The 22624-nt window shown below is 38.5% G+C and overlaps 1 non-coding gene across 1 annotated transcript; it reads right to left on the bottom strand.

The window, feature by feature from the left end:
* Positions 1–15580: 15580 nt before the first annotated feature.
* LOC141681844 (small nucleolar RNA R71) lies at positions 15581–15687 on the bottom strand. Its single transcript, XR_012559267.1, has one exon. It is a non-coding gene; the product is annotated as a small nucleolar RNA R71 (small nucleolar RNA).
* Between the last annotated feature and the right edge of the window lie 6937 nt (positions 15688–22624).

Raw genomic sequence — 22624 nt, 5'->3', positions numbered from 1 at the left:
TGAGTAGAGGTTGCAGAGAAAAACTTGAGAATTTTGGGAGAGAAGGAGAATAAAAATTGCAAGAAAGCATAAAGTGAAAATAAGAGAAGAGTTCAATGGGCTTTTATACTTTCTTGAATTAAAACGTAAATAAAATGATACTTTTAAGTAAATTACAGCCGTTCAAGAATAAATAAAACTGTAGAAATTCTAAACTGCCTTTAAAACAAATATATACAACAGTGTATATCTGTATCAACGGTTAAGTAAAGAAATCAACGGCTGTGACTTACTGAAAGTAACTAATGTGACACTTTAACGGATAAGGTAAATAGTTATCCGTTGATGACCAACACTATTTTATCCGTTGAGGGATAAAATTACCAGAAATGTATTTGTCTTTCAACGGATAATGAACATCCGTTGATAGAACAATTTTGGCTTTCAACGGATAAGGAATATCCGTTGATAGGATAGGTCTTTCTTAAAGCCAACTTTGTTCTTGCAGCAAATTCATTTCAGGCTTCAAAGCAGATTATATAGAGGACATAAATTTATGAATAATTAAGCATACCTAGCTCACTTACTAATCTTGTGAATGTTGATTCATCAAGTGGCTTGGTAAATATGTCTGCAATCTGCTTTTCACTTGGAACAAAATGAAGTTCCACTGTACCTTTCATCACATGTTCCCTAATGAAGTGGTACTTGATGTCAATGTGCTTAGTTCTTGAGTGCTGCACTGGATTTTCAGTAATGGCAATGGCAATGGCACTTGTGTTGTCACAGAAAATAGGAATTTTGTCAACAGTCAAACCATAGTCAAATAGTTGATTCCTCATCATAGTATCTGTGCACAGCAACTACCAGCATCAATGTACTCAGCTTCAGCTGTTGATGTAGAAACAGAATTTTGCTTCTTACTGAACCATGACACAAGCTTGTTCCCTAAAAATTGACAGGTGCCAGTTGTGCTTTTCCTGTCTATTTTACAGCCTGCATAATCTGCATCTGAGTAGCCAATTAGATCAAAACCAGACTCTCTAGGGTACCAAATTCCTAGATTTGGAGTCCCTTTGAGATATCTGAAGATTCTTTTAATAGCCACTAAGTGAGATTCTTTAGGGTCAGCTTGAAATCTAGCACAGAGACATGTAGAAAATATTATATCAGGTCTACTAGCAGTTAAATATAAAAGTGAGCCAACCATGCCTCTATAACTTGAAATATTCACAGACTTTTCAGCCTTGTTTAATTCAAGCTTGGTGGCAGTGGCCATGGGAGTTTTTGCAGATGAACAATCCATTAAGTCAAACTTCTTTAAAAGATCATAAATATATTTAGTTTGACTAATGAAAATTCCATCACTAACTTGTTTAACTTGTAAACCAAGAAAATAAGTTAGCTCTCCCATCATGCTCATTTCATATTTACTTTGCATTAACTTAGCAAACTTTTTACAAAGCTTATCATCTATAGATCCAAATATAATATCATCTACATAAATTTGGACAAGTATTTTAGAGCCATTAACATTTCTAAAGAAGAGAGTTTTGTCAACAGTACCTCTTGTGAAATGATTATCTAGAAGGAATTTTGATAAAGTCTCATACCAGGCTCTAGGTGCTTGCTTTAGTCCATAGAGTGCTTTCAACAGATAATACACATAGTCTGGAAAGTTTGGATCTTCAAATCCTGGAGGTTGGCTTACATAAACTTCTTCCTCCAATTCCCCATTTAGAAATGCACTCTTGACATCCATTTGATATACTTTGAAATTGGCATGGGCTGCATAGGCTAGAAAGATTCTGATGGCCTCAAGTCTGGCAACTGGAGTAAATGTTTCATCAAAATCTATTCCTTCTTGTTGAGAATAGCCTTTAGCGACCAATCTGGCTTTATTCCTTATGACAATGCCATTTTCATCCATCTTGTTTCTGAATACCCATTTTGTGTCAATAGAACTCTTGTTCTTTGGCTTGGGTACCAGCTTCCATACTTTGTTCCTTTCAAATTGGTTTAGCTCCTCTTGCATTGCTAAAATCCAATCTGGATCCAACAGAGCTTCTTCCACTCTCTTAGGTTCCTCCTATGATAGAAAGCTACTATACAGACATTCATCTTCAGTAGCCCTTCTATTTTGCACTTTAGATGTAGCATCTCCAATGATCAGTTCAAAAGGGTGATTCTTGGTCCATTTCCTTTGAGGTGGTAGATTAGCTCTAGATGAGGTTGCCTCAGTATTGTCATGATGTGAGATAGAATGTTGATTGGTTGAAACTCCCCCTGAGTTGCTGATCCTTTGAAAGGAATTGGGAGCTCTATCAACTGATGAAGTGAATTGATTATCCGTTGACAGATTGTGATCAACGGATGCTTCATTATGAACTTCAACGGATGATGCACTTTGTCTTTCAACAGATGCTGCATTGCTCCTTTCAACGGAAGCTGAATTATGACTTTCAACGGATGTAGCATTCTGTGCATTATCCAAAGGCAGATTCTGAATTCTTCTTGAGATGCCTTCTTCATCATTCTCATCTTCACTATCATCACAATATATCTCAATGTTGTCAAATTTGAGTCCTTCATGATGTCCCTCATCTGTTAGTTCATCAATCTTTTTATCATCAAACACAACATGCACAGATTCCATGACAATTTTGGTTCTTAGATTGTAGACCCTATATGATTTTCCAGCAGAATAACCAACAAATATTCCTTCATCAGCCTTTACATCAAACTTCCCTTTGTGATCAGATTGATTCCTTAAGATGTAACATTTGCAACCAAAGACATGCAGAAAGTTTAAAGTTGGTTTTTTTCTCTTGAATAATTGATAGGGAGCCATGCCTTTTGCCTGATTGATTAGAGAAATATTCTGAGTGTAACATGCACAGTTAACAGCCTCAGCCCAAAAGTAAGTTGGGAGTTTTGACTCTTCAAGCATTGTCCTTGCAGCTTCAATTAGTGATCCGTTCTTCCTTTCCACCACACCATTTTGTTGTGGAGTCCTTGGAGCTGAGAACTCATGCATGATCCCATTTTCTTCACAGAACAACTTCATGGTTGAATTTTTGAACTCAGTTCCATTGTCACTCCTAATATTCCTTACTTTGAAATCAGGATGATTGTTGACTTGCTTGATATGATTGATAATGATTTCACTAGCTTCATCCTTTGATCCAAGAAAATAGACCCATGAAAACTTAGAGAATTCATCAACAATCACTAGGCAATATCTTTTCCTTGAAATTGACAATACATTGACTGGTGCAAAAAGATCCATGTGTAGCAGTTGTAGTGGTTCATCAATTGCAGATTCAAGCTTCTTACTGAATGATACTTTCTTTTGCTTTCCTTTCTGACAAGCATCACACAGTCCATCCCTTGTGAATTCCACTAGAGGCATTCCTCTAACTAAGTCCTTTTTGACTAGATCATTCATTGTCTTGAAATTCAAATGGGACAGCTTCTTGTGTCATAGCCAACTTTCAACTGCACTTGCTTTGCTGAAAAGACAAGTAATGGATTCTGCATCTGTAGAGTTGAAGTCAGCTAAGTACACATTCCCTTTTATAACTCCAGTTAGAACCACTTTATTATCCTATTTACTTGTGACAATACAGGCTTCAGAATTAAAGGAAACAGTATTCCCTCTGTCACATAGTTGACTGATGCTCAATAAGTTGTGTTTGAGACCATCAACCAATGCAACTTCATCAATGATGACATTTTCTTTTGAAATCAAGCCATATCCCATAGTGAATCCTTTGCTGTCATCTCCAAAGGTTATGCTAGGGCCAGCTCTCTTCTTAAACTCTGTGAGCAGGGTGAAATCTCCTGTCATGTGTCTTGAACAGCCACTGTCCAAGTACCATAGATTCCTTCTTTTTCCCTGCACACAACAAAATCAATCAAGTTGATTTTGGTACCCAAGTTTCCTTGGGTCCAGCCTTGTTAGTCTTTTTCCTAGACTTCATTCCTCCTGCATCTTTTGACTTAGGTAACTTTGGGTCTACCTTGATCTCAGATGTGGTTGGTTGAAGTGTAGGGTTAGTCACAGAATCATTTAGCACATTTGATTGAATTTGATAAGGCATAGATTGTGCAAACATGTTATTCCATATAGGCATATTGTAAGGCATTTGAGGCATACTAAATGCAGTAAAATAAGGATTATTAATATATGGCATGTTTGTAAAATGTGCATAGGGATTCTGATGAGACATAACAGGCATGGCATGCAGAGGTGACATAGACATGTTAGGCATGGAGGGATTTGAAGACATGGGAGCATTTTTAACAGATTTGCAATTATCAGATAGGTGATTAACACTTTTACAATGCACACAGCTTTTTCTAGGAGCATACCTATCAGGTGTGTAATTGTTATGTTTATTAATCCCTACCTTCCCATTTCTTTTAGATTTTCTTTTAGTTTCCTTCTTATCCTCAACCAACTTAAGCCTATTTTTCAGCTGATCTAAAGTCATGTGTCCTATATTCACCTTACTGACATCTTTGGATGTGCTAGCTCCTTCTTTGACAAAGTGCTTGAGAGTTGAATCATTCTTCTTATTGAGATTTTTATTTTTAAAATTACTTGCCTGTTTTAATTGATGAGCCTTCAACGGATGCTCCTTTTCTTCCTTCAACGGATAACTTTCATCATCCGTTGATTCCACATCCGTTGACAATCCATCAATTAATTCTAACTCCTTTTTGTTTTTCTTCCAGGCATCCTCACAGAATGATTCAATTCCCTGAACCTTGGCAATCTGAACGCTAACATCCCTAGATGTTTTCCAGGCCTTGATTACCTCTTGCTCACTTTCTAACTGTTTAGAAAGAATTTCTACTTTCTTAACAGCTTCTTCTAGTTCACTTTCAACAGTCAAGCATTTAAGTTTAATCTTTTCAAGCTCAATTACCTGATTCTCTAACACAGCATTCCTATCACTTAAAAACACATTATTCTCTTTGATCCTAGTGTTTTCTTTAGCTAGTGATTTAAGGGAAACACGCAAATGATATAATTCATTGGACATATCATTTATGGCTTCATTGCATTCATGTTTAGAAAGCTGAGAGAGATCAGTAGTAATTACCTGGTTGCTTGATGAACTAGTTTCATTTTCATCAGAATTAGCCATCAGGGCTAGGTTGACATATTCTATATCATCATCTTCATTGACCCCATCTGCTGCCCAATCATCTTGAGTGAGAAAAGCTCTTTCCTTTTATTTGAGCAAATCAAAATACTTCTTTTTGTAATCAACTTGCTCAAATTTCTTTTTATCAGAGGTTGGCTTCCTACACTCACTTGCAAAGTGTCCACTAATACCACAGTTGTAACATTTGAACTTTGATTTGTCCACCATGTTTTTGTTTGGCTTAGTGAATTTTGTATTTTTCCTGAACTTCATCTTTGCAAACCTCCTGGACAGAATAGCCAGATGTTCATCAATATCATCAGAGTCATCCTGACTGGAATTGTCTTCATCCTCGGCTACTTGCTCTTTACCCTTGCTTGATTCTGATTTGCTTGTGCCAATTTTAAGACTTGGCATTGTCTTTTCCTCATTCTTGGCTTCAACCTTCTCACTGTCAGCTACAAGTGCAACTGATCCTCCTTTTCTCTTTCCCTTTTCCAACTGCTCATCTTGCTCCATCTCAAGTTCATATGTATTCAAAATTCCATATAATCTTTCAAGTGTGAAGTCCTTATAATCTTGAGAATTTCTTAGAGAAACAGTCATAGGCTTTCATTCCTTTGGTAGAGACCTTAGAAACTTTAAATTGGAGTCCTTGACTTGGTACACTCTCCCATACAGCTTTAATCCATTCAATAGTTTCTGAAATCTGTTGAAGGTATCATTCAATGATTCTCCTTCTTCAAAGTGAAAATATTCATACTGTTGAATGAGAAGCTGCATTTTGTTTTCTCTAACTTGCTCAGTGCCTTCACAGATAAGCTGCACAGTATCCCAAATTTCCTTAGCAGTTTGGCTGTTGATGACATTGTCAAACATATCTTGATCCAGGCCATTAAACAGAATGTTCATGGCTTTCTTGTCCTTGAGGACCTCTTCAATATCTTCAACAGTCCATTCTGCCTTTGGCTTGGGAATAGACTGTCCAACAGCAACTGTTGCAGTAGCAGTTGTGGCCACCTTGTGTGGGATGTGAGGACCATTTTCAATGCAGTTGATGTAGCTTTCATCTTGAGAGAGAAGATGTAAATGCATCTTCACCTTCCAGTGATGATAGTTATCTCTTTCCAGGATTGGAATCTTTATACCAATATCCTTCTTACTCATGATGTTAGCAGAAAGATCTTTAAACTCTTTGTATATTAAGAGCAGGTTCTGATACCAATTGTTATTCCCAGTGGACTAACAATGAGATTTACAGAAGGGGGGTTGAATGTAAATCTCAAAACTTTTTCGGACCAACTGGCCATTTCCTACCCGTTTCCTGGCTGTGGTACATCACCAAACAATCTACGGAACAACTGGCCATTTCCTACCCGTTTCCTGGTTGTGGTTCCCATGGTAGGCATTTTGATTCACTGTTATGTTGTGTCAATTTAAGAAAACAAGTGTAAGTTATAATGCCCAGCATAATAATGTACAGTATGAAAATGACTGTATGATAACTTACGTAAAACATCATATATGATAATTATGTTTTATTCGAATTTAGTTTTTCCTTGGTGTCACACACCTTCTTATATAAAAACAATTATTTAGTGGATTTTATTATCTTGCGAATACCTTAATAGTAAACCCAGCACCTAGGCTTAGGTTACGGTATTGCATCACAATTCCAATTGGAAGAATAGGACATTCATTGGAGCCACCGCATACGATGATCAGTCGTACTGCGATAAAAGTAACCTTTTCTACATGTAGATGGATGATTCCCTTTTATTATTGGTTATCACCCTGGCCGCATTCGGGCCTTTTCTGTGTCTGTCCCTCTCAGGTACACACTTCACGTCTATCCCTCTCAAGACACGGTTTTGCGCCCATCCTTCTCAGGTATGCTACCTCCACATGTTCATCAGTATATAAAATGCTTTCACATGTGGTATTAAATTGGTAGTCTCCCCAGTCCACGAAGTACTGGAGTCTACCCCTCCTTGTCCTTGTAAGAATCCCATCATATATATGGAACTTATATTCTTCCCCAAGCATATTGCTTGTTGATAGGTACACTTGGATATGTACGTATATATATGTACTTCTGAGAATTTTCGGAGGAAGTACTAAGGATGTGAGTTGACCGTTGTCAACATATTTGTTATATAAGGGGGAGTTCTTATTCCCAATGGACTAACAATGAGTTTACAGAAGGGGGGTTGAATGTAAATCTCAAAACTTTTTCAAGTTTTGAGCAGTTTCTAAGGCTAAGTGTTTTTGAGAACAAGTGTGTGAATTGCTTGAAGCTAATACAGACAGATATATATTCAAACACAAATGTAAAGAACACAAAGAACTTAAAAACTTTTCTGGTGGATTTGTTGTTCCACCAGAGATGTGTTATTTCAGAAAATCTGTGATTCAAAGAATTAAATCACAGCTGCTTCCTAGTACAAACTAGATGATTTTCTCTCTGAGTTTTTCTCAACAGCTCTGGAAAATTCATATCTAATTACTAGCTGCTACTTGATTTATATATCACCAAGTTTACAAGTGAAGACAAAACTGTAAAATACAATTAAAAAGATTCTTCACATATTTCTTCTTCATTTCTCTATCAAATGCAATTTAGGCTTGGCTGTAGATCTTTGAATACTTCCTTGTTTGCATCAGAATGGAAATGCTGCATTTTCTTGATTCCTCCTAGAGGCTTCCACATTCCAGTTTATCTCTGTCAACCCGTGTGCCTCTGTCAGCTTGTGAATTGTCACTATCAACTGCTAATAAACTAAGCATCCGTTGAAGCTTTCATCCGTTGATGCCTTATCCATTGAAGCTTTATCCATTGAAGCTTTATCCGTTGATGCATTATCAGTTGAAGTCTTTATCCGTTGAAGCACTTATCCGTTGATGGATATTATCCGTTGAAGCATTAGAGACATCCGTTGAAGCTTTGTTTCTTATCCGTTAAAGGTCTTCAATATCAGTTGATACTTCTTCATATATACAAAATTACAAGGCATGAAATATTTACAATTAGCCCTGCTATTTGCATATCCACTAGTAGTCAACATGACTGATAATTTCCTACAACATCTAAGAATTACAACTTGAATCCAGAGAATGAAATGTGCTACAATACTAAACTTATTGCTAAGTAAAGCTACTCCTTCAACGGATAGCCAAGATGGTCTTATCCGTTGAGGCTACAAACACTAGATTTCTACTTAAGTGTTTTGTTTAACTTATCATCAAACTAATACACATATTCCTAACAGGAGTTTCTTTTGAAACTATATTTAAAATATTTAATTAAGTCGAGATAATATTCTCCGACATTCTGAAATTATTCGAGTGATTTTTCTGAAAATCAGAAAGTATTTTAAATCAGGATCCATGATTTTTAAATCATAATAAACCCTTTAATGAATAATAAAATGATAATCGATAAATAATTAACCTCGAATGAGTTTACTCTTTGAAAGAATATTTAAAATACTATTCCTCAACTAGTCTATGTCTACGCAATCAATAATCTTTAATGTTTAATCAGCTTTGAAATAAATAATCATTGGAGTATACTTCTCCTATAATAAAGGAATAGGTATATAATATTTATTGTTCGAATAATAAAATATAGTTGAGGGAATATGATCATTGGGAAATCGTTTTAATAAAAGTTCGAGGTGTTTTAATGTTTCGTAAGTGGACGTTGAATCCCTTTAAAATGTACTTTTATGGACTTGTGATTGTCCTAATATCACCAGAATGATTTCTGGATTTTCATCAAAAAATCCCGACCGACTCTCGGCCTTATAATTATACATCACGCTTAAAGCGGAAATAAATATTTTACGATACATATACTTATCGTACAACATTGCTATAATATGCAAAAATTCAATAACTATGTATCATGACAAACATGGTATTTATGCAATGATAATAAAACAATCCTTTCACAACACAATAATAAGTGGAGTTGGGTTCGTAAACTTGCCTGGGTATCTCGAGATGGAGGATGCTCTAGGTTCCGCTCGGAAATCTATAATCATAACATAATTCACTTCGTTAGGTCCCGTTCTAATTTACGGCTACCCGCACTCATGTGCTAATTATTATGCACCCTCTCAACTTATTTTATCCTTATTATTCCTTTAAGTCCTTATTTACATCATGGTCGCTTCATTTTTCAAAGAATCTTAAGTTCATTTTCATTTTCGCCGCCGGCTCCGCTTATGGATTCTACGGTTTCTAATCGCGCAGTCTCGGCTCCGATATTTTTATAAAACTGAAAAATCATTATTTTCTCTTGAAATTTTTATGGAAGTTTGTAAACTCAATATACTACTATCTGTAAAATTTCATGATTTATGAACACTTTAAGTCGATCCTTTATATTTTCAAAGTTCGTGATTCAGAGTAGTTTTTGTCGCGTAAATAATTTTTAGTAAAATGGTCATAACCTTTGATCCGTAAATTGGAATCAAGCGATTCAAGCGCCTAAACGATACTTATAACATTTTCTATCATAATAAAGTGTTATTTTTCAAGAAACTACAGTTTATATCTTCGGTACTTTCTGCAGAAACTTAAAATTATGTTTTGTTCATTTTAACGAGATTACGTTTATGATCGGAGTTTCGTTTATGCCTTAAATCTTTATACTACCACCAAAAATCACCATATCATCATCAACACACTAACTCCTATCAAGAACATCATGTTATTGAGGCAACAACAATCAACCTTAAATCTACTTAACTAAACATCAAGATCTTAACAATATCACCATTAAACTAGGTTTATAACTACATACTAAAAGGATCTTGAATTTGAATATTAAATAAAGTTGGGTCAAAGATTTTTTTTACCTTTATTGAAATCTTGAGATTTGTTCTTGAGGATGGTGGAGTCTTGGGAGTGCTTGGTATGGTTTTTGGAACCTAAAACCACCATTGAAATCAAGAAACCAAAGAAGAGTTACTATTCATACTATTCACTAGCAACTTTCTTGATTTTATTTCACCCATCAAACCTTGATAAAAAGAGATCAAAGAATTATCTTACCTTATTTTGGTTGTTAGGAAGCTTGAGAATAAATGGGAGGATTTATCCATGGCTAGAACTTGGAGAATTGATTTTGAATTCCTTGGTGAAGAAGAAGAAGAAGTCGACTGGCTTGATGAAGAAGTGGGGAGAGAGTTTTATGCTTGCTTCCTTGGTTGTTTCTTGGAAATTATGTTGGTGATATATTATATTGATTAATATTCTCCTAGTTTAGGATCCTAGGTTTATTCTTGTTGCCAAATCCATGGACAAATCTAAGTAGATTCCTAGTTTACAAGCTAAGCTACTTGTTTTAGCTTCCTTAGCTTACTATTTCATTAGCCTTGGTTGATCATCCTATATCTAGCTCACTATTTGATAAATTAACCGTGTTTACTTTCTTACCATGGTTAGTTAGTGCGTTACGTTTATTTAATCGTTTACGCGTTCGCTCGGTCGCTTAAACGTTTTCGTAATACTTCCTCGTAAATGGTTCGCGATGTAATTCCTTTCGCATTTATTCCTTATGTTTTGAATTATCATACTTGGATATAAATCCGTAGGGTTTTAATCTTGTAATTATATTGGGATTCCCGTAATCCTCGATGAGTCGTAAATATGGTCGTTTTACAAAGTTCGTTTTCTTCGAAAACTAATAGCGTTTACATACACTCATTCGGTACGTATAATCATATTATCAACTCCGAAACTCATTTTCTCATGCACTGCATAGTGTGGGCTCAAAAGTTTTTCCCATCCATCAGGGTTACTATTCATTAAACATTTTACAAGGTCTCAAAAATTTGAGTTATTACAGAAATATTGTTATTGATGATGTAGCATTGGTAGCTGGTCTTGAAGTAAATCTTCTCAGTGTCAGCCAGTTTGCAGACAACGGTTTTAAAGTTCTTTTTGACAAAGAAGAATGTACCTTCATCAGCAAGAAAACCAATGAAGTTGCTCTAAAAGGAGCAAGGAAGTTGCAGACTAATACTCAACAAATGAGGATGGAATTTTTTGCTTCTACACCAAGGAATCTATAGAGCAAAGCAAGTTATGGAAAAAGAAACTCTCACATCTAAACTACAAGGCAATCAACACTCTGGTCAAAAAAGAGTTATTTAGAGACATTCCAAAATTAGAATTTGCTCAAATTGAAGTATGTGAAGCTTTTCAGAAAGGAAAAATGAAAAGATCAAGTCACAAGTCAAAAACTGTGAAGTCCATAAGTGCACCTTTGCAACTTATTCATATGGACTTATTTGGACCAGTAAATGTCTTATCAATTTCAAGAAAGAAAAGTGCACTTGTGATGGTGGTTGATTTCTCGAGGTACCCTTGGGTAGAATTTATGCACTCCAAAGATGAGACTTCACACATCATAATTGAGCACATCAAGAAGATTGAGAAGCAGGCTGAAGATCAGAATTGTGTGAAAATATTAAGGAGTGATAATGGAACAGAATTCAGGAATGCAACCTTAACTGAATTATGCAAATATAAAGGCATTGTTCAAGAATTCTCAGCAGCTAGGACACCTCAACAAAATGGAGTAGTTGAGAGAAAGAACAGAACATTAGTAGAGGCTGCTAGTTTTTGGGAAGAAGATATTAACACCGCATGCTACATTCAAAACAGATATCTCATTAACAAGATTCATTGAAAATCACCTTACTCAATCATGTCTAAGAGAAAGCCTACTGTAAAGCATCTTCATGTGTTTGGAAGCAAGTGTTATATTTTAAAAGACAACTCTAAATATGTGGGAAAATTTGACTCAAAGGTTTTTGAAGCAATTTTTATGGGATATTCATTGGAGAAAACTGCCTACAAGGTCTATTTAATTGATCAAAAGAAAATTATGGAGAGCATTGATGTGACTTTTGATGATGACAAGTGTCCAGGCTTGGAATTCCTTGATGATAATGAAGCTGAAGCCCTTGCATTTGAAAATCTCAACATTGACAGTGATTCTCATGAAGTGGCTGAAGTCAATGTACAACAGATGATAAATGAAGAGACCACTGAACAAGAAAATCATGGAAATGGAAGCTCACCTCATACACCTGAATTTGATAGCACAAACTCAGGGGGAGAAAGAGAAGAAGGTTCTACTAATCATACCTACAATGAGGGAAATGATGAAGGCACCAGTCAACAAACTCACACCAGAAAATAGGACAGGAGTCACAATCCAAATGCAATAATTGGTGATCCCAATGCTGGTGTAAGGACTAGAAGTATAACTGCTAATGTGTGCCTACATGCATGCTTTCTATCTCAAGTAGAACCTAAGAAAACTGAAGAATCTCTAATGGATCCTTATTCGATATCTGCTATGCAAGAAGAGCTTAATCAGTTTGAAAGAAATAAAGTTTGGAAGTTAGTTCCTGAACCAAGGAACATGAGTGTTATTGGAACAAAATGGGTGTTCAGGAACAAGATGGATGAAAATGGTATAGTTACCAGAAACAAGGCAAGGTTGGTTGCAAAAGGCTATTCACAAGAAGAATGAATTGATTATGATGAAACCTTTGCACCAGTTGCAAGACTTGAAGCAATAAAGATTTTTCTAGCATTTGCTGTACATTCAAATTTCAAAGTGTATCAAAAGGATGTCAAGAGTGCCTTCCTAAATGGTGAGTTGGAAGAAGAAGTTTATGTGCAACAGCTACCTGGCTTTAAAGATCCGGAATTTCCAGATATTGTGTACAACTACTCAAGGCTCTATATGGACTAAAGCAGGCACCTAAAGCTTGATATGATAGATTGTCAGAATTCTTACTTAAACATGGTTTTACTAGAGGTACCATAGACAAGACTCTCTTCTACAAGAAGCATGGTGATGATATGATCCTAGTTCATATCTATGTGGATGATATTAACTTTGGTTCTACAAATGAAAAGTTTTGCCAAAGATTCTCTAAGCTTATGCAGAGTGAATATGAAATGAGTATGATGGGGGAATTAAGTTATTTTCTTGGACTTCAAGCTAGTCAAAGAAGTGATGGAATCTTCATCAGCCAAAATAAGTATATTAAAGATTTATTGAAAAAGTTTGGCATGGCTGATTGTTCACCTGCATCTACACCTATGTCTACAACAACAAAGTTTGATGAAGATAAAAAAAAGGGCAAGAGTGTAGATATTTTAAGCTATAGAGGAATGATTGGATCATTTCTTTACTTAACTGCAAGTAGATCAGACATCATGTTTGCAACATGTCTATGTGCAAGATTTCAACCCAATCCAAAAGAATCACATTTGATAGCTGTAAAGAGAATTTTCAGATACTTGAAGGGGACTGATAAGTGGCATTTTATACCACTTAGAACGTCTTAAAATGGCTTAAATTGGTGTCTTGAAATCAAGTATTTTGTGTATTTGATGCGTTTTTCTAGTATTTATGCATTTCAGGGTTTTAGTTGCATTTCGGGGGAGGAATCATCAAGAATAAGCCTTGGCATGTGTTCACCATTGCGAGAGGAAAGAAACGGGCAGATTACGGCGAAGAAACGGAGCAAAATCAGATTTTTTCCAGTAGAGGTCTGAGCGCCCGCTCAGCAAGCTGAGCGCCCGCTCAGCTATGCTGAGCGGCCGCGCAGGGTCGGGAAAAAAGACAAATTATTTTAGGACTTCTACTTCTGTTTGGTTTCCACTTCTATGTAATCTGAGTTTTATGGGACAATTATATAAGTAGATTTGAGACGTTTTCGCAAGGGGGAAAAAAAGAAGATTGTGTTTTTACGCAAGAAGCGAAGGAGATAAGGAAGAAGACCGATTTAGCACACCGCAACGAAGAGGAATCATATCTTCTTGTGATTCTTGTTTCGTTGTAACGTTGGATGCTAGTTTTCTTGCTTTGAACTTATTTACTCTTGTAACGTACTCTGTTTTAATATAATTAGTTTAGTTATTATTTTCTTGTGTTTGTTTATCATGATTTTATATGAACCCATGATGACGATAAGTTCTATTATGGGCTAATCGTGATCATGGGGTTGCAACGGATTTATTATGGAATTCTTTAGTTAATCGTTTAATACTTTAGTGTATGATGATTGCATGATATCTAGTATTGGTTGTGCGTATTCGTCTTATGTGCGTCGCGAACATATAAGATAGGGTGTTAATCTCTTGTGAAGCGACGGTGGATCTTGAGATTTAGAACTTGCCATGCTAGCATAGGTTCATGTACGGTGTGCATGATTAGTGGGTAACTTTAACAGTTTTATTTGCCCTATGTAATTAAAAGGAATAACTTGTGCTTAAATCGTTGTGTTGTCAATTTCTGTAGACATATAGGAACTCAACATAATTGATGACTATTCAACTTCTATCTTAATTGTGGATACTTGGTAGAATGGTATTAGTACAATGAAAGTTGGCTTTTATCAGTTTCGTGTTATTCGATTAATATCATCAATGTCACATGCTAAAGGTAATAACAATGGCTATAGAAGGAAGTAATAATGAAGTTGTGATCTCATGAGTATTTTATTATTGATAAATTGAAGTGTTAGTTAAGTGATTAATTAAGTAGTTAATTATAGTTAATATTTAATCAACAATTCTAAGTGTTAGTGTCTTAACATTGAGAAGTAATCATACATTAGTGAGTGAGTTTAATTAGACAATAATTTAGTCTGAGTCTCTGAGGGAACGAACTAGAAAATATTCTATATTACTTGCGAACGCGTATACTTGCGTGAATATTAGCGCGTGTTTTCGCACTAACAAGTTTTTGGCGCCGCTGCCGGGGACTCGGCGTATTTGTTTAGTTTATGTACTTACCATCATGGGTCATTAGGACTCAGTGATTAGGACGTAGTAGTTACTTATTTTTTCCGGTTGTGTTTCAGGTACTTTAGCAAGCGTTTATGCAAACTCGTTCTCGTGCTCGCAAGAGGACTTTAGATACAGCTGAGGAGACAGACGAAGTTCTTGATATTCCAGAGAAGTTAGATTTTGAGGATTCGGATTCAGGAACTGAGCAGAAAGAACCAGTAAACATGGGAGATCGTATTGTTCAAGCTGATCCAGCTCTTATGGATTTTTCTCGGCCTAAAATTGATGACATTCAGTCAAGCATCCTTCATCCAGCTATTCAAGCTAACACCTTTGAAATCAAGCCGGGCACTATTCAGATGGTGCAGAATTCTGTTTCTTTTGGAGGAGCGGCAACTGAAGACCCCAACATGCACATAAGGAATTTTGTCGAGATCTGCAGCACTTTTAAGTATAATGGCGTGACTGATGAGGCTATCAAGTTGAGGCTTTTCCCATTCTCACTGAGGGACAAGGCTAAAGACTAGTTACATTCTGAACCAGCTGGGTCCATCACTACGTGGCAAGATCTTGCGCAAAAGTTTCTGGTGAAGTTTTATCTGATGGCAAAGACTGCTGCTATGAGGAGTGCTCTTACTCAGTTTGCGCAGCAACCTACAGAATCTATGTGCGAGGCTTGGGAACGCTACAAGAAAATGCTGAGAAAATGTCCACATCATGGAATGCCGGATTGGATGGTGATCACTGGTTTCTATAATGGTTTGAGGGTCCAATCTCGGCCCATGCTCGATGCAGCAGCTGGAGGCGCCTTATGGGCTAAAAGCTATACTGAGGCGTATAATCTTATAGAGACGATGGCTGCAAATGAGCATCAAAACCCAACTCAGAGGATGATGTCAGGCAAGGTAGCAGGTATTCTGGAAGTTGATGCAGCCACCGCTATTGCAGCCCAGCTCCAAGCGCTATCAATGAAGGTTGATTCTCTGGCTACATATGGAGTTAATCAAATAGTTATGGTTTGTGAGCTTTGTGCAGGTTCTCATGCTACAGATCAGTGTCCTCTTGTCAATGAATCTGTTCAGTATGTGAATAATTATCAGCGACAACAGCAGCCTGTGCCAGCGACCTATCATCCTAACAACAGAAATCATCCAAATTTCAGCTGGGGGAATAATCAGAATGCTATTCAGCCACCATATCAGCAAGGAGTGAGTAAACAGTTTAACCCACCTGGATTTCAGCAACCACAGCAGTATGCTACAAGGCAATCATATCCTCAACAGGGAAGTACAGCTGCACCTACTAGTGCTGATTTTGAGGAACTTAAGCTGTTGTGCAAGAGTCAGGCGGTTTCTATCAAGACCTTGGAAAATCAAATTGGTCAATTAGCCAATGCAGTACTCAATCGTCAACCTGGCACTCTTCCCAGTGACACGGAAGTACCAGGCAGGAAGGAAGCTAAAGAGCAAGTCAAGGCTATTACCTTAAGGTCTGGAAAAGTGGCTGATGCTGAAAAGGCAAAAGAAGTAGAAGCTGAAATTAGAGATGAAGACTCTAAGCAAAAGGAGAAAGCGGCGGAACCAAGGAAGACTACTGTTGAACACACTCTGCCTGAGGCTAATACAGGGGAGAAACAGCTCTATCCTCCACCACCTTTTCCTAAGAGATTGCAGCAACAAAAGCTGGATAGACAGTTCGGGAAGTTTCTGGAGGTGTTCAAGAAACTTCACATCAATATACCTTTCGCTGAGGCTCTGGAACAAATGCCTAGTTATGCGAAGTTTATGAAGTCTATTCTTTCAAGGAAGGTGAAACTGGATGACCTTGAAACCGTTGCTCTCACGGAAGAATGCAGCGCTGTTCTGCAGCAAAAGTTACCACCAAAACTGAAAGATCCAGGAAGCTTCACCATTTCTTGCACCATTGGCAATCTGACTTTTGACAAGTGCCTTTGTGATTTGGGAGCAAGCATTAATCTGATGCCATTGTCGATCTTTAAAAAGCTGGATATGCCTGATCCAAAACCCACATACATGTCGCTACAATTCGCTGACCGTTCCATTACTTACCCAAGGGGCATAGTTGAGGATGTGCTCGTCAAGGTGGATAAGCTCTTCTTTCCTGCAGATTTTGTTATTCTGGATTTTGAGGAAGATAAGAAGATTCCCATAATCTTGTGAAGGCCTTTCTTGGCTACTGGCCGTACCTTGATAGATGTGCAAAAAGGTGAACTTACTATGCGGGTCCAAGATCAGGATGTGACCTTCAACGTATTCAAGGCAATGAAATTCCCTACAGAAGATGAGGAGTGCTTAAAATTGGATGTGATTGATTCTGCGATTACTTCGGAACTCGATCGCATGCTAATGTCTGATGCATTGGAAAAGGCTTTAGTGGGGGATTTTGACAGCGATGATGAAGATGGCAACGAGCAATTACAATATCTGAACGCTTCTCCCTGGAAGCGAAAGCTGGACATACCATTTGAATCTCTTGGTACTTCTGACCTTAAGAATGCTGCAGGGAAGCTCAAACCATCAATAGAGGAAGCACCTACCTTGGAGCTCAAGCCATTACCTGAACACTTGAGGTATGCTTTTTTAGGTGATTCATCTACGTTACCTGTTATTATTTCATCTGACCTTTCAGGTAGTGAGGAAGACAAGCTCGTAAGGATTTTGAGAGAATTCAAATCGGCTATAGGATGGACCATAGCAGACATCAAGGGGATAAGTCCTTCATATTGTATGCATAAAATTCTGCTAGAGGAAGGTAGTAAGCCAACTGTGGAACAGCAGCGAAGACTGAATCCCATCATGAAGGAAGTGGTGAAGAAAGAAATTCTGAAATGGCTGGATGCAGGCATCATTTATCCTATTTCTGACAGCTCGTGGGTGAGCCCCGTACAATGTGTACCTAAGAAAGGAGGTATCACTGTGGTCGCAAATGAAAAGAATGAGCTCATCCCTACTTGAACAGTTACAGGATGGAGAGTATGCATGGATTATAGAAAATTGAACAAAGCCACAAGGAAGGATCATTTCCTTCTTCCATTTATTGATCAGATGCTTGACAGATTGGCGGGTCATGAGTATTTTTGTCTTCTGGATGGTTATTCCGGGTATAATCAGATTTGTATTGCACCAGAGGATCAAGAAAAGACTACCTTCACTTGTCCATTTGGCATGTTTGCTTTTCGCAGAGTTTCGTTTGGGTTATGTGGCGCCCCGGCCACTTTTCAGAGATGTATGATGGCTATATTCTCTGACATGATTGGAAATAACGTCGAAGTGTTCATGGATGACTTCTCCGTCTTTGGACACTCATATGATGAATGTTTAAATAATCTGCGCGCCGTACTCAAAAGATGCGTGGAAACTAATTTGGTGCTCAATTGGGAGAAATGTCATTTTATGGTGCGTGAAGGCATTATCCTTGGGCATAAGGTCTCTAGCAAGGGTCTGGAGGTGGACAAGGCCAAGGTGGGAGTCATTGAAAATCTTCCCCCACCTAATTCTGTGAAAGGAATCCGTAGTTTTCTTGGTCATGCGGATTTTTATCGGCGATTCATCAAGGACTTTTCAAAGATATCTAAGCCGTTATGCAATTTGCTTGAGAAAGATGTGCCTTTCAAATTTGATGATGAATGTTTGGCAGCATTCGAGACTCTCAAGAAGAGTTTGATCACTGCACCAGTTATTACAGCACCAGATTGGACAGAACCGTTTGAGATGATGTGTGATGCGAGTGATTATGCGGTAGGTGCAGTTCTGGGACAGCGCAAGAAAAACCTCTTCCATGTGGTCTACTATGCGAGTAAGACTTTAAATGGTGCCCAATTGAACTACACCACTACTGAGAAGGGGCTTTTGGCTATAGTCTTTGGTTTTGAGAAATTTCGATCGTATCTACTTGGTACGAAAGTAACAGTATTCACTGATCATGCAGCTATTCGCTATCTAGTTTCCAAGAAGGATTCGAAGCCGAGACTCATTCGTTGGGTGCTTTTACTTCAGGAATTTGAGTTAGAGATCAAAGATAGAAAAGGTACTGAGAATCAAGTAGCTGACCATCTCTCTAGATTGGAGAATCCCGATTCTACTTCACAGGATAGGACGTTAATCAATGAATCTTTTCCGGATGAGCAGTTGTTTGCAATTCAGGAGGAAGAACCATGGTTTGCAGATATTGTAAACTATCTCGTCAGCAATATAATGCCTCCTAATTTGACATCCGCTCAAAAGAAGAAGTTTCTGCATGAGGTGAAGTGGTATATGTGGGATGAACCATATTTGTTTAGACAGGGAGCTGACCAGATCATCAGGAGATGTATCCCGTTCTGTGAGACGGAGGGGATATTACGAGACTGCCATTCCACGGTTTATGGTGGACACTATGGTGGTGAGAAGACGGCAGCTCGTATTCTGCAAGCAGGTTTTTTCTGGCCTACTTTGTTCAAGGATGCTCATCAGTTTGTTTTAAGGTGTGATCGTTGCCAAAGAGTGGGAAATTTGTCAAGGAAGGATGAGATGCCATTAAATGTGATGCTTGAAGTCGAGGTCTTTGATGTGTGGGGAATCGATTTCATGGGGCCTTTTATCTCGTCTTGCAATAATCAGTACATCTTGCTGGCAGTCGATTATGTCTCAAAATGGGTCGAAGTTAAAGCTTTACCGACAAATGATGCAAAGGCAGTGCTAAATTTTCTTCATAAGCAAATTTTCACAAGGTTTGGAACACCTCGGGTAATCATAAGTGATGAAGGATCGCATTTTTGCAACCGTAAGTTCACTTCTATGATGCAGCGTTATAATGTGAATCATCGAGTAGCTACTGCCTATCATCCGCAAACAAATGGTCAAGCGGAAGTGTCTAACAGAGAGATAAAGCGCATTTTAGAGAAGGTTGTTTGTCCGTCAAGGAAGGATTGGTCTTTAAAGTCGATGAAGCTGTTTGGGCTTACAGAACAGCATACAAAACTCCACTTGGGATGTCACCGTTTCAGTTGGTGTATGGTAAGGGATGTCATCTACCTGCGGAGCTTGAGCATAAGGCCTACTGGGCATTGAAGAAGTTGAACCTGGATTTAGATGCAGCTGGTAAGAAAAGAATGCTTCAGCTTAATGAACTTGATGAATTTTGACTTCAAGCGTACGAGAATAACAAAATGTATAAGGAAAAGGTGAAGAGGTGGCACGATAAGAAGCTACATCCTAAGTTATTTGTGCCAGGGCAACAAGTTCTTTTATTCAACTCTCGGCTCCGACTTTTTCCTAGGAAGTTGAAATCAAGGTGGTCTGGACCTTTTATTGTCAAAACTGTGTTTCCACATGGAGCGGTGGAAATTTTTGAGAATGATCCGGACCAAGCATTCAAGGTTAACGGTCAGCGGTTGAAGCACTACTATGGGGACATGGCAACCCGAGAAGTGGTTAGTGCCATGTTGTTGACTACTTGAGAAGGGTATGAAACGTCAAGCTAATGACGAAAAAGAAGCGCTGCGTGGGAGGCAACCCATGAATTGTTGTTACAGGAACCCTTAGAAGTTAATAACCTATCCAAAAACACAAAAAAATCAGAAAACAGGGGCTGAAAAAAAAAATTCCAGTGACCCCCTGAGCGCCCGCTCAGCTTTGCTGAGCGACCACGCAGCAAGCTGAGCGCCCGCTCAGCTTTGCTGAGTGACCGCGCAGCAAGCTGAGCGCCCGCTCAGTTTTGTTGAGCGACCGCTCAAGGGTCGAGTACCAGAATTTTTTTTTTACAATTCAGAAAAAAAAAAAAAAAAACATAAAAACAGTTTTAGCCCATAAACCCACGATTTGTTCCCACTACCCCATCATTTTACCCCTTAATTCCCAAACCCTAATCTAATCCACACCCTATATATACATACACCTATCCTACATATCTCCCACAAAACTTCCTACACTTAAACCCTCTCACAAACATCAAAAATCAGTTCTTACACACTTTTATTCACGAATCAATGGCACCCAAGAGAGCAGGCACTATTGACAGCAGCAGCACAGTTCCTACTGCTGATTCATCGAGGGGTACTGCTGCAAGGCCTCGGTTAACTGACAGAGCCGCGAAGGAGGAGTACACTAGGCTGTTGGGGAAGCCGATTCTGAAGGAGAGGGGGTTTTTACCATCGGGGAGGGATGGTGAGTTGCTGCCCATGATTGCAGAGAAGGGGTGGATAGCTTTTTGTGAGTCACCCGAAGCGGTACTGATGAGCGTTGTTCACGAGTTCTACGCGAACGCGAAGGCCGAAAAGAATGGGTTTTCTGTGGTCCGTGGGCTGACGGTTGATTATCATCCTGCGGTGATTCGCCGTGTGATTGGACAGCGAGAGAGGAAGCCCGAGGAGGAGAACTGGAATGAAAAGACTGCTGAGGATTTTGACTTGGATTTGATTTGTGCGACTCTCTGTCGACCGGGCACAGTTTGGACCTTCAGGACCGGCACTAATGAGTATCGTCACTTTCCGGCGATCGCCATGAACAGGTATGCCCGTGCATGGAATGCATTTATTTGTGCTAATATTTTGCCTTCTTCGCATGCACACGAGGTCACAGTTGAGAGAGCACAGTTGTTGTGGGGAATTCTGAATGAGGAATACTATGTGGACCTTGGTGAGTTTATCTACCAAGAAATTCTGAAGTTTTTGAGGGGAGCGAAGCATATGAACATCCCTTATGCATCCACGGTTACGAAGCTATGCCGAGCAGTGGGAGTGAACTGGCCGGCTCATGAGCAGTTGCAGTTGCCAGCAGCTTCGATTGATTCTGGCACTCTGAATGGGATGCAGGAGTGGACCGGTGGTGAGCCTGAGGAGCATGGGCTGGGTTATCGTCTTCCAGGAGGGCGTCCAGCACGAGGTGCTACTATGGCTAGGCCAGGGTGTGATGAGGCTGGTTCTTCGAGAGCTCAGGAGGGTGCTGGGATGGTTGATGCCCAGTATAGGAGGCTTTCACGGCGGATGGATGCCATGTATGAGACGCAGAGCAGGTTTGCTCAGGAGCTCACCCTTGCGTTAGGGACTACTTTTCGAGGCCTTGGAGCTGATATCCAGTGGCCAGTTTTTGGTGAGGACTCTGCATACCCGCCGCCTAATACTCCACCCACTGAGGGTGATGATGACGATGACTCCGAGTAGGTATACCCTGTGTTCCTTTCTACTACTTTCACTGAGGACAGTGAAGATTTTTAGTTTAGGGGTGGTAGTTAAGGAATATTGTGTGTGTGTCATATAGTTGCATATTCATGATAGTTTAGTTCATATAGTTGCATAATTTATGCCATATAGTTTTTTTTTGTTATGAATGTCATGTAGCTCATGCATTTACCATGATCCCTTTTGTAATGATTTATCGACTGAATTGTGATATTGATGCGAGTGTAGTGATAGCATTAAAGTGATATTAAGTCGTGTAGGTTGATATGCATGCTAGAAACAATTGTAAGTCCACTAAGTCTTAGAGAATGCGTAAGGGCTAGATTGTTGTTATGATTTGGTTGTTTTCAAGGTCAATCTACTTATTATGCTTAGAATTCGATTATAGGTTCTTAGTGATAAAGGCATGAAAAAGAAAAAAAAAATTGGAGAAAAAAATATGGAAGTTGTTGCTAGTTGTGGCTAGGCGTCAAATGGCTAGTAG

This window comes from Apium graveolens, chromosome 8 (assembly GCF_009905375.1).
Source record: "Apium graveolens cultivar Ventura chromosome 8, ASM990537v1, whole genome shotgun sequence".
Classification (NCBI taxonomy): domain Eukaryota; kingdom Viridiplantae; phylum Streptophyta; class Magnoliopsida; order Apiales; family Apiaceae; genus Apium; species Apium graveolens.
The sequence above is the reverse complement of the archived record's forward strand: the minus strand, read 5'-3'. Positions and strand labels throughout refer to the sequence as shown.